The sequence below is a fragment of the Primulina tabacum genome, chromosome 11, assembly GCF_025594145.1.
Source record: "Primulina tabacum isolate GXHZ01 chromosome 11, ASM2559414v2, whole genome shotgun sequence".
Taxonomy (NCBI): domain Eukaryota; kingdom Viridiplantae; phylum Streptophyta; class Magnoliopsida; order Lamiales; family Gesneriaceae; genus Primulina; species Primulina tabacum.
This window is the reverse complement of record NC_134560.1, coordinates 28417344-28429619: the sequence shown is the minus strand read 5'-3', so window position 1 is coordinate 28429619 and position 12276 is coordinate 28417344.

The following is a 12276-nucleotide window of genomic DNA, read 5'->3' as shown; positions in this document are numbered from 1 at the left end:
TAGTTTGATGATTAAACATGATCAAGTCCCGAGGGGTCTAGTAGCAGTAGCCCAAGCCATATCCAATGAAGCCCTCAACATTATGTAAGTATATTTTACGTGCAAAAAGAAAATGTTTTATGTTTTTTGAGGTATGCGAGTTGTCTTGTGACCAATTATGAACATGTTTGGAAGCCGGAGAACGTGTCTGGGGATCTCTCCACCCCGGTAAAGCATGATCGGGTTATGATCAGGATTGGGAAGCGGTAAAGCATGACCAGGGACCAATCCGCCCGGTAAAACATGATTGGGGATCTTATGTCGATGGGAGTGGACCTTCAGTCGAAAGGCTGTGATGATCCCTATAGGCCCAGTACTATGATTTGCTCTAATCAGGCGCATTATGTTATTCGTCACTTGCTTTGAAACATATCTCTACGCAAAATGATGATGATTATGCATGTTTAAGTATGTACGTTGCAAGCACGTTTATAAAAAAGTTTATGAAATGATAGCACGTCTATGTTTATGTAAGTATGTTTAGAGTTTAAGTAAGTATGTGCTATTTTAAAAATGCATGAGGATTTATTCTGTATTAATTGTTATTCTCAGTTTCTACATGTTGAGTCTTTAGACTCACTAGACTTGATTAATGCAGGTGAGGACGAGTATGCGGAGACGAGAGGTGGGGACCAGTGAGTTAGCTTGGACGGTGCGGAGGCCAAACCCGAGGACCGCTTATGTTTTCAAAGATTTTTAAGCACGTTTAATTCATTTACTCTGATTTTATTGAAATTAATTCACGTTGTTTTAACAAGTACCTGGTGCAAGCTCTTTTACATTTCAAATATTAAGACAAGCATATTTTTTTTGTATTTCATTTTGAGAGATTATTACTTATTTAAGAACACAAATTTATTTTCCGCAAATTTTAAGTATTTTTAAGGTTACGGTACGTTACAGTTGGTATCAGAGTGGTGTTCTTGTAAAGGGTTATGCCTACTGCCGGTTGCGAGAAGCTCACGAAGTCACGCCTCAAGTCTGTAAGTTTTAAAATTATTTCATGTAGTAAGCAGCAAAGTCATGAATTCAGCATGTACATGTTTAAGTTCTAATTATGTTCATCTTATAATATGGATATTATGTTCTTGCTTGCTGGTTTACGTGTTGGTAAATATTGGAACAGTATGCCTCCTAGACGTATGATCGCCCGTGGAGCAGGTGAAGAGGACAGAGAGGCTCGGGAAGGGAGAGAGGGCCACTCCTCCTCGCCCACTGCCAGATATGCAGGCACAAATGCTTGTAGGGATGACCCAGTTCTTCACACAGTTTGCGGAGAACAATGTTGGAGTAAATACGGGAGCGAGGCCTAGGCTAGAAGCGGTGTATGAGAGGTTCAGGAGGATTGATCCAAAGAAATTCTTGGGTACTACTCACCCGATGATAGCTGAGGGATGGATTAAGTTCATCGAAGTGATATTCACTTTTATGGAGCTGGAGGATGCAGACAGAGTCAGATGTGCCACGTTTGTGTTGACAGGGGATAACAGACTTTGGTGGGAGAGTGAATCAGTGGCAGTGAATTTGCAGACCCTTACTTGTGAGGGTTTCAAATGAGGTGTTTTACTCCAAGTACTTCACTGAAGAAGTACGCTCTCGCCCGACCAGGGAGTTTATGACTTTGCGACAGGGAGACAACAGCGTAGCAGAGTTTGTAAGGAAGTTTGAGAGGGGTGTAACTTTGTGCCCCTAATTGCGAATGATGCCCAAGAGAAGCTGAGGCATTTCATTGATGGATTACGGCCGATCTTGCACCGTGATGTTAGAGTCGTTGGTCCTACCACTTATGCTATTGTCGTGCGGAGAGCCTTGGCGGCAGAGCAAGACCAAAAAGATATTGATAACGACAGACAGGGCAAGAGGCCTTATCAGGCACCTCAGTAGCAGCAGCAGTTTAAGAGACCTTTCAAGGGACAACAGGGAAAGAGGTCATTTCAGTGACCGCCAAAAGACAAAGGTCCTATTCCCAAAAGAAGGCTCCTCAGAAGCCTGGTAAGTATCCAGTGTGCCCGAAATGCAACCGCCAACATATGGGGCAGTGTTTATGGGGCTAGGGCAAATGCTTCAAGTGTGGAGCCAGTGATCACATGCTGAAAGACTGCCCGCAGTGGAGGCAGCCAACTCTGGGGAGAGTTTTCGCCATGCATGCCGAGGAGATGAACCCAAACACGACTCTACTGACTAGTAACCTATTTAATTCAGCACTGTATTATTTTTGCCATTCACGCTTCGAATTTTACTTAGGAATAATAGTATGTTGTTTAAGTAGTTTGAGACTTTGGTTAGAGCTTTCCAACTATGCATGAGGTTAAGATTAGTATTTTCACTACAAGAAAATCTTAATTCAACAATACATCAAAGACAACAGTTTTTTATAAAAACCGTTGTGCTTTGTCTTTCAACAATGGTTTCAAGAAAAACCGTTGTCGTAGGCTCAAAAAACCCGCTTATAGACAACAGTTTCTTAAAAACTGTTGTCATTGATATGTCTACGACAACGGTTTTTAAAAACCGTTGTCTATTAGCTTCTATTTTTTGGGCTACGACAACGGTTTTTAAAAACCGTTGTCTATTAGCGTGTTTTTTTTGGGCTACGACAACGGTTTTTAATAACCGTTGTCTATTAGCTTGTTTTTTGGGCTACGACAACGGTTTTTAAAAACCGTTGTCTATTAGCTTGTTTTTTGTTGGCCTACGACAACGGTTTTAAAAACCGTTGTAAATTAGTGTGTTTTATTTTGCTACGACAACGGTTTTTAAAAACCGTTGTCTATTAGCGTTTTTTTTTTTGAGCTACGACAACGGTTTTTAAAAACCGTTGTCTCTCAGCTGGTTTTATTAGAGCTACAACAACAGTTTTTTAAAACGTTGTCTTTTCTTAGTGGTTTTATACGGTTAACGACAACAGGCTTACAAAAACCGTTGTGGTAGAATTTTTTTTAAAAAAAATTTGTAATGTTATACAATTTTATTATCTTTAATTAGGCTATATAAATAACTAGTGCATCAGCACTACTTTTTTTTGTAATTAATTTAAGTTAATATTTTAATTTTAAGTCAAATTTAATTAAGTAAATAAAACACTCATATGTTGACTGTTACTGATGTTGACTTCAGCCTCCCAACGACTCCAACCGAGATCTTGACCCAAACTGAGATTAGCTATTTTGACGCATGGGAGGAAGCAGTTCCGGTGATGCAGAGGGTCGAATCTGTTAGGGATTTAAGGGCCAAGATGCTCGAGAAACTATGCAAGGAGAATCTCCTTGATCTAAATCCGAATCCGGATGTTGGGTGGGTGACGAATCTACTCGAATAGGTTTGATTCGAATATTGCTGGATAAGGAATCGCCATTTTGGAATCCAACTCAATAAGTACGAAAATGTCGTAATTATTGCGACGGTTTAATAAACTGTCGCAATTTAATGCGACGATTTTTAATAAAACCGTCGCTATGTAAAACAAGCGACGGTTTAAAAAAAACTGTCGCTTGTGTAGCGACAGTTTACAAAAAATCGTCCCTTCTTTGGCGACGGTTACGGTTTAACGACAACCGTCGCTACTCTAGCGACATTTTAACATAAACTGTCGCTAATATTGCGACGTTTTATCCACTAATCAAAATAAGCGACGGGGTTCTAAAAACCGTCGCTTTTACAGCAACGGTTTGTAGTCAACCGTCGCTACTGCAACGACAGTTTTTTGGACAACTGTCGCTAATATTAGGCGAAGGGTTTGTACCTGTCGCCATGTGCGACGGTATAACACGACCTGTCGCAATATACGAGGACGAATATACATAAACCGTCGCTGATATGGATTAGCGACGGTTTTAGTAAACCGTCGCCGATCTAATATGCGACAGTTTCTATAAACCGTCGCCGATCTAGATCGGCGACGGTGTATGAAGTAGCCGTCGCAACCAGCGACGGTTTTATTGTAGTCCGTCGCTCTAACTCTATATATACCGAGATTCGCAAACATTTTTCGTAAACGATTTTCGCCTATCTCTGGTAGTAACGATTCTCTATAAATTTTTCGAAGTTTCGGTTTTTATTTTGTACTAACTATTTCGTATTTATTTTGTAGATTTGCTACTCGGTGTGATTTACCTGCGTTACGTGGAACTACATGTCTTCGTGCAACATCAGGTTTTAAAGCTTTTTTTTTACAGAAAATTTAATATCTTATTTTAATTTTTGCGTAGTAGTTTTTTTTGTAAATTTAATACCTGATTTTAATTTTTGCGTAAATTTAATATCTTCGGACACATCAATTGTGAATTTCGTTAAACACCGTCGCTATATTAAACGACGGTTTTTATAAAAATCCGCCGATTAATATAGCGATGGTTTTTGTTAAATCGTTGCTTACAATAGCGACGGTTGTTAAAATATTGTCGCTATATCTAGCGACGGTTTTTCAAAACCGTCGCTTATTTTAGCGACGGTTTTTAAAACCGTCGCTTAATATAGCGACGTTGTATTTATGACCGTCGCTAAATTAGCGACGGTTGACATATAACCGTCGCTACAACCTTTTAGCGACGGTTTGTGCGACGGTGTTACCGTCGCTATTTTTTTTTTTTAGCCACCAGATTAAAACCGTTGCAAAACTATTGTCAATAGTGCTAAATAACAATGGTTTAAAACTGCTGCGAAAGTGTTGTCGTTGGTAGAAAATACAACGGTTTAAACCCATTGCAAAACCGTTCTTGTTGGTATAAAAGACAACGGTTTAAAACCCTTGCAAAACCGTTGTCGTTGGTAGAAATTACAACGGTTTAACACCGTTGCAAAACCGTTGTCGTTGATAGAAAAGACAACGGTTTAAAACCGTTGTCGTTGAAGACACTTTGAACAACACCCTCAGTTACAACAGTTTTAAATGGCCTACGACAACGGATTTTATCCGTTGTCGTTTGGCGTTTTTATTGTAGTGTTGGGGTATAAGTTTATGTGTTGTGCTAATGTCCCTCAAGAAATATGTTTAAACGACCTCGAATTTTTTTTTTCTAATCTTAAATCATAAATTATAAATTACTAAATAAAATAATTTAACAAAATCATGTAATCATAAATAATTTAACAATATAAATCTCAAGTGCATAAAATATATCCTAAATCATCAACTAACAAAACATCCTAAATCGACCTTTAGAAGATCAACTAACAATAAAAATAAAGCATAAAAATATCTCTAATAAACATTATTAACATAATCTTTAAATCATTTATCTAACAAGCCAGTGCGAAAACATAAAGGCCATCGGGTGTGTACTACTGCACTCGATCCACTCAAGTGTCAGCGCCTCCCATAACTCATCAAATCTTGCATCATACAAATCTAGTGAGTCTAATGACTCAGCACGTTCTAAACATGGATAGAAAATGATACATATATAATCACATGCATTAAAAATCATAATTTTATTTAAAATAGCTTTTGAACATAAATAAACAATTTAAAATCATTTAAGCATAATTAAATCATAAATCGTAAAATCATTTTAAAAATAACTTTAAACATAAATAAGTCATTTGAAAATCATTTAAAATAACTTTTGAGCATAAATAAATCATTTTAAAATAGCTTTAATCATCATCATAAATCATATATCATAAAATCATTTTAATCATAAGTTTTCAATTTATATCTCATTTTGGGTAAAGTTTGATCCTTGAAAGTGACTAGCTTTTATCCTCGGTCGAATGATCAGTCTTCAGCTCCACATGACCCATGGAGGTGTGCACTAGGCTCCACCGTGGAAATATGCTCTTCGTGATCCCTCTAGGGCCTTTTTCCATACACGGGGTCCCTTCTGGGCCTTGGCCTGTAAACAGGGTCCCTCTGGGCATTGGCCCGTATATAGGTTCCCTTTGGGGCTTTGACCCTCACGTCATCCCCACAAAATTGTAAATTATCCGTCCTCAACATAAACGGATCATCCACAAATCATATATCATATGTCACAGTCAATTCACATCCCTCAAAATATTTTCATTTTCTTTTTAAAATCATAAAACAACATAACTTTGCAAAAATAGCATTTTAGAAACTAAACATTGCACGGCTTTACCATAAATCATAAAAATACATATTATCATCAAAATATTCATTTTAAATCATAAAATATCATTTAACATGTCCTTCGGGACGCTGCCAAGCGTTTACGCATTTTCCTAAGTATAAAATGATCGTTTTGCCCCTGGACGTAAAAATTCTCGAATTTATCTTTTTCTCTCATTTAATGATATGGGATTATTCCAAATAATTATTTAAGCTTAAATATAAATTTTCATAAATTTATAAAGCATAAAACTAGACATCTCAATTAATTCTTTAATTAACGTTTCGTGCGGCGATTAAATCCTGGATAAATCCAAAACTCATTATGTTGATCCCAAATTTTAAACATAGCATTTTTATTATTTATTCTACCCTTGTGATCCATGAACTGCACCCGTGGACCCATGGTTCTAATTTTTACTTATTAAATTTTAAATATGACCCATTATCGAACCACCCGAGTCATCTCCCAATTTACAAGAGCCATCTCAAGCCAAACCCAAGATAACCCACCTAGGCACCCTCCTGACCAAGCCCATCCCAAAGAACCAGCCCCTAAGTCGCTCAAACTCACCTGAAACTTGACTCCAAACCTACATGTGTGTGTGCGTGAGTCTCCCATGAACAATAGGACTCCTACCTATTCTAGGACTCTTCCAGCCCTTAAACACTTGACCCCTCATGACCCTAAGCCATCCCTGGACAATGCCCAGACCCAGCCCAGACAAGCCCAAGCCCCTGAACCCACGCGCCAGCCTCCTGCCCGAAGACCAAGCTGCGCGTTCCCTCCTGCCCTGCAGTTCCCACGTTTTTTCTCCAACTAGCAACGAGCCCACCACTCCAGCCCCTGGCCCAACCCTTGCCCATCCTCCTAGGACCCTGATGAACCACCTAGCCTAGCCCCAAACCGATCCACCTCCTACAACTCTTGGCCTGACCAAAAAACCTCTCGAGAAGAACCCCCTCCAGCATGGACTCCTCCCCAGCCCTGCTGCACAAGTCCTAGCCCCCTAGGACTCTACCAGGCCCTCTCCTCTGTCCCTACTCAAGCTCCAGCCAGCCCTGGCCTAGCCCCCAAGCCCCATGCAAAGCCACCGAGCCCTTGCACCTTGTCAAACCAAACAAAAACTCACGGTTCTCTCGTTATTGTTCCCACGGTTTCCATCTTGTTCCTCTATCAATTAGTCATGTTTTCATCATAATCAATCATATTTTATCATGTTTTGGCAGCATGTCTGTTGGGTTCATAACGATTCTTTTAAAACAAGCGTAAAATTGTAAAAACGTTGAAAATCCGTATCATACCGTAAAATAATTGAACTCATAATTTTTCATACATAAAAAATTAAATCAAGCATATTATGATTTGTATGATGTTTTAAAAGAGTTTAGGAACGTGCCTTTGCGTTTATTATGCTCGAATAGATGATCGTTGGCAAGGGTGCGACGTTGGACGATCGGGCGACTGAAGAACACAAGCTTCTACCTTCCTTGATATTTTCGAAAATTGCAAGTGTGTGCAAGAATGAATTTTCGGCTGATATCAAAAGAATTGTGGTGTTTTAGATGTCCTAGGATACTTATTTATAACTTAATTAACATATTAATGGGCTTGCAAGCTTATGGGTAATTGGGCCTAATTTAATAATTAAATCTAGCCAAATATCACTTAATTAATTAAATAATAAAAGTTTATAAAATTAGTTTACATAAAATAATATTTTTGATATTTTAAAACTCCATGTTTGTCCAAAACCGGCTTCCCGGGAAAAACCGAACTCGACTCGTAAAATAATTCGAACTCCAATATTTTTAGGAAAATTAAATCATTTTTAAATCATATTAGGAAGTCTTGCCATTAATTATTGAAAAATAAATATTTTTGTGTTGATCGTCTTCAGTCTCCTTTTCCCTTCCTATTATCGAATATTCGGGTAAAATCCTTAATTTCATGTAATCATGTCATAGTATCATTCAATCATGTCATCACATATTTAATCATATAATAAACATTATGCTAGCATTTAAAATCAATTAAATAAAACAATTAAGCAATTAAAATAATTTTGCATGCATGCGGTTTACGTAGGTTGGTTTTTCGGACGTTACATATGTTCATAAATAGAGTATCCACAAAGGCCTTTTTAGATATTGGGGCCACTCACTCTTTTATCTCGGAGACGTTCGCTAATTATTTGAATGTCAAGTCCATTGGACTCTACGTGAGCTACTCCATGACAGTCACATCAGGGGAGGAGCTATTAGCTACTAGCGTGGTCAGAGATATCGATCTTGAACTACATAGCGACCTAGTTTATGCCAACCTAATTGTGTTGCCAATGCCAGAGTTCGATGTTATCTTGGTGATGGACTGGTTGATGAAGAACAGAGTTCTAATTGATTTTCATAAAAGATTAGTGTTGGTAAAATCTTTGGGTATAGAGCAATTTTTTTTTTGAGCCAGATAGGTGGAGAAGTTTCATTCGCACGATCTCTTACATGCAGGCACGAAAAATTATACATAAGGGGTGTCATGCATTCTTGGCCAGTATTATTTCAACATCTGACGTACCCACCTCGTCAATGTCTGATGTACCAGTTGTCAGAGATTTTCCTGACGTTTTCCCAAATGACGTCGCAGACATTCCACTAGAGAGAGGTGGAGTTCGCCATTGACCTTGTGCCACGAACTGTACCAATCTTTAAGGCACCGTACCATTTGGCTCCAGCAGATATGGTAGAACTCAAACAGCAAATTCAGAAGCTCCTAGACAAAGAATTCATCTGCCCTAGTTTCTCACCATGGGGCGCACTAGTGCTCTTCTTAAAGAAGAAAGATGGAAGCATTACCGAGAATTGAACAATGTAACGATCAAGAACAAATACTCATTACCAAGGATCGATGACTTATTCGACCAGTTGCAGGGAGCATCAGTATTATCTAAGATAGATCTACGTTCTGGGTATCATCAACTGAAGGTAAAGGATGCAGATGTTCATAAGACAGTTTTCAGAACTCGATATGGGCACTACGAATTCTTAGTGATACCATTTGGACTGACGAATGCTCCATCAATTTTTATGGACCTAATGAATCGAGTATTTTAACCCTACCTAGATCAGTTCTTCATAGTATTCATTGACGACATTCTTATATACTCGAGGAGCCATGAGGAACACAGTCAGCATTTGGGTACATTTTTGCAAGTCTTTCAGAGTCACAAGTTGTTTGCAAAATTCAGTAAGTATGAATTCTGGTTGGAGAAGGTAGCATTTTTAGGGCATATCATATCTAGCAGTGGCAATGAGGTGGATCCAGCTAAAGTGGCAGCAGTAAAAGATGCAGTTTCCTGGGCTTGGCAGGCTACTACAAGAAATTTATTCAGGGGTTTTCCTCGATTGTAGTGCCACTCACTTCATTGACTAAGAAAAATTCTAAATTTGTGTGGAGTGAAGAATGTCAGAAGAGTTTTGATACTCTGAAGCACGTTCTTATCACAGCGCCAGTTTTAGCCATGTTAACATGGCAAGGCAATTTTCCTGTTATACACCGATGCTTCTAAGCTCGGCTTAGGCGCAGTATTGATGCAGCATGGTCAGGTCATAGCATACGCCTCCAGACAGTTGAAAGTGCATGATAAGAACTACTCGATTCATGATCTCGAGTTAGCTGCCGTTGTCTTTGCGTTGAAGATATGGAGACATTATTTGTACGGTGAGAAATTCCAGATATTCACTGATCACAAGAGTCTCAAGTACTTCTTAACGCAGACAGAGCTGAACATGAGACAAAGGCGGTGATTGGAGGTAGTAAAAGACTACGATTGTGAAATTAGATACCATCCAGGGAAAGATAATGTCGTGGCAGATGCTTTGAGCAGAAAAGTAGCAGTCGTAGCACAGAGACCTCTTCAGTCAAAGATTCAGAAGTTCGGCCTAGAAGTTTATCCTAAGGGCAGAGCTCCCAGGTTGTCTAATATGATAGTCCAATCTTCTTTGCTAGACCAAATCCGTAGAGGTCAGCCTTCAGATGAACAGTTACAGAAATGGAGACTGAAGGATGAAGCCAAGGGCAGTGTACTCTATGCAATGTCCGATGTTATTGTGAGGTACAAAGGAAAGATGTGGGTGCCTAGTGTTGATTCGATCAGAGAGGATATTTTGAGAGAGGAACATACATTTTCGTATTCCGTCCATCCAGGGGTACCAAGATGTACAAGGATTTATAGATGCTGTATTGGTGGCCAGGGATGAAGCGGGACATTCGCGCATTTGTATCTGAATGCCTCACTTTTTTGGAAGTGAAAGCAGAGCATCAGAGACCATCAGGAATGCTTAAGCCATTCCCTATTCCCGAGTGGAAATGGGAGAATATCACCATGGATTTTGTTGTTGGATTAACGAGGTCAGTCAAATGATCTAATGCCATTTGGGTTATAGTGGATCGACTTACTAAATCGGCACACTTCTTACCGGTGAAGACGACTTTCTCCATGACTCTGTATGCAGAGCTCTATATCCAGAATATAGTCCGATTGCACGGGATCCCAGTTTCTATTGTGTCTGATAGGGACTCGAGATTCCCATCATCCTTTTGAAAGAGTTTACATGCTGCTATGGGGACGAAGTTTCTATTCAGTACGGCATTCCACCCTCAGACATATGGCCAGTTTGAGCGAGTGATTCAGATATTGGAAGATTTGTTGCGAGCTTGTGTGATCAATTTCCATGTAAATTGGGAATCGAAACTACCCCTAGTGGAGTTTACCTACAACAACAGTTTTCAATCATCTATAGGTATGGCTCCCTACAAAGCACTGTATGGAAGGAAGTGCAGATCGCCGATTCATTGGGATGAAGTCAACGAGAGATCAGAACTTGGCCTAGAGATTGTTCATCAGACTGCAGACGTGGTGGTCAAGATCCGAGACAGGATGAAGACCGTCCATAATCGCCAAAAGAGTTATGCCGACAAGAGAAGAGGAGATCTTGAATTTGCCGTGGGAGATCACGTATTCGTGAAGATAGCACCCATAAAGGGTGTTATGAGATTTGGGAAGACAGGCAAGCTGAGTCCGAGATTCATTGGACCATTCGAAATTCTTGACAGATTTGGGACACTTGCTTATCATGTAGCTCTACCGCCGAATCTGGACCGGAGTACACAATGTATTTCACGTTTCGATGCTGAGGAAGTATATGGTGAATCCTTCGCATGTCTTAAGTTTTGAGCCGTTGTAGTTTGCTCTATATCTTTCATATGAAGAAAGACCTGTCCGAATTCTAGACAGACAGGAACGGAGACTTCGGAACAAAGTGACAAAGTTGGTCAAAGTCCAGTGGCTGAATCAATCAGTGGAGGAGGCCACTTGGGAGGCCGAAGCAGATATGAGAAGTCGCTACCCGGAGTTTGTTGGTAAGATTTAATTTCGAGGATGAAATTTATTTAAGTGGGGGAGGATTTGTAGAGCACAAAATCAGTACACGTAAATCCATTCATTTATTAAATTGTTAAATTATTTATTCAATTTTAAAATGATTTTTAACGATGCATGATTTATGATTTGCATGATTTTAAATTATTACATGTTTATTTGATACACGTTAAAATGTTTTCTTGAGTTTTATGTTTCAGACGAATATTTGACACGGGATCGAGATAGGAGACCGGAGATGATTTAGGCGATGTATGAAATATGTGGTATTTTATTTCAAGTCAAGAAAAACGGTATTTTTAATCAATTTATGAAATTTTAAGCATTTTAAAGCCTAATTTAATTTATTTGATGATTTTAAGAATTTAAGCTTTTCAAAAATACTAATTTGAATAGTTGTAGAATTTTAAATCTTGAAAGTTTAGCAATTGTGCATTTTATTTAAAATTAGGGGTTCTTGATTGGTTATTAGCAATTTTATTAACCTAATTATCCCCTAATTAACTCCCTAGTCTATACACACACACTTACATGCACGAACACACCCACTCGGCACACACTTGCATTTTCTCTCTTTTTGGTAGAACTAGGGTTCTTAGAGTTACAGCAGCAGCCACCTACTTTCCCTTGTAAATTTCTGGAGATTTACGCCCTTTTTTCGAGCAAGAATCGTGTAGCAAGCGTCTCCCGGTCAACCCCCGTAATTCCACCGCGTCGGTATTCGTTATCTTC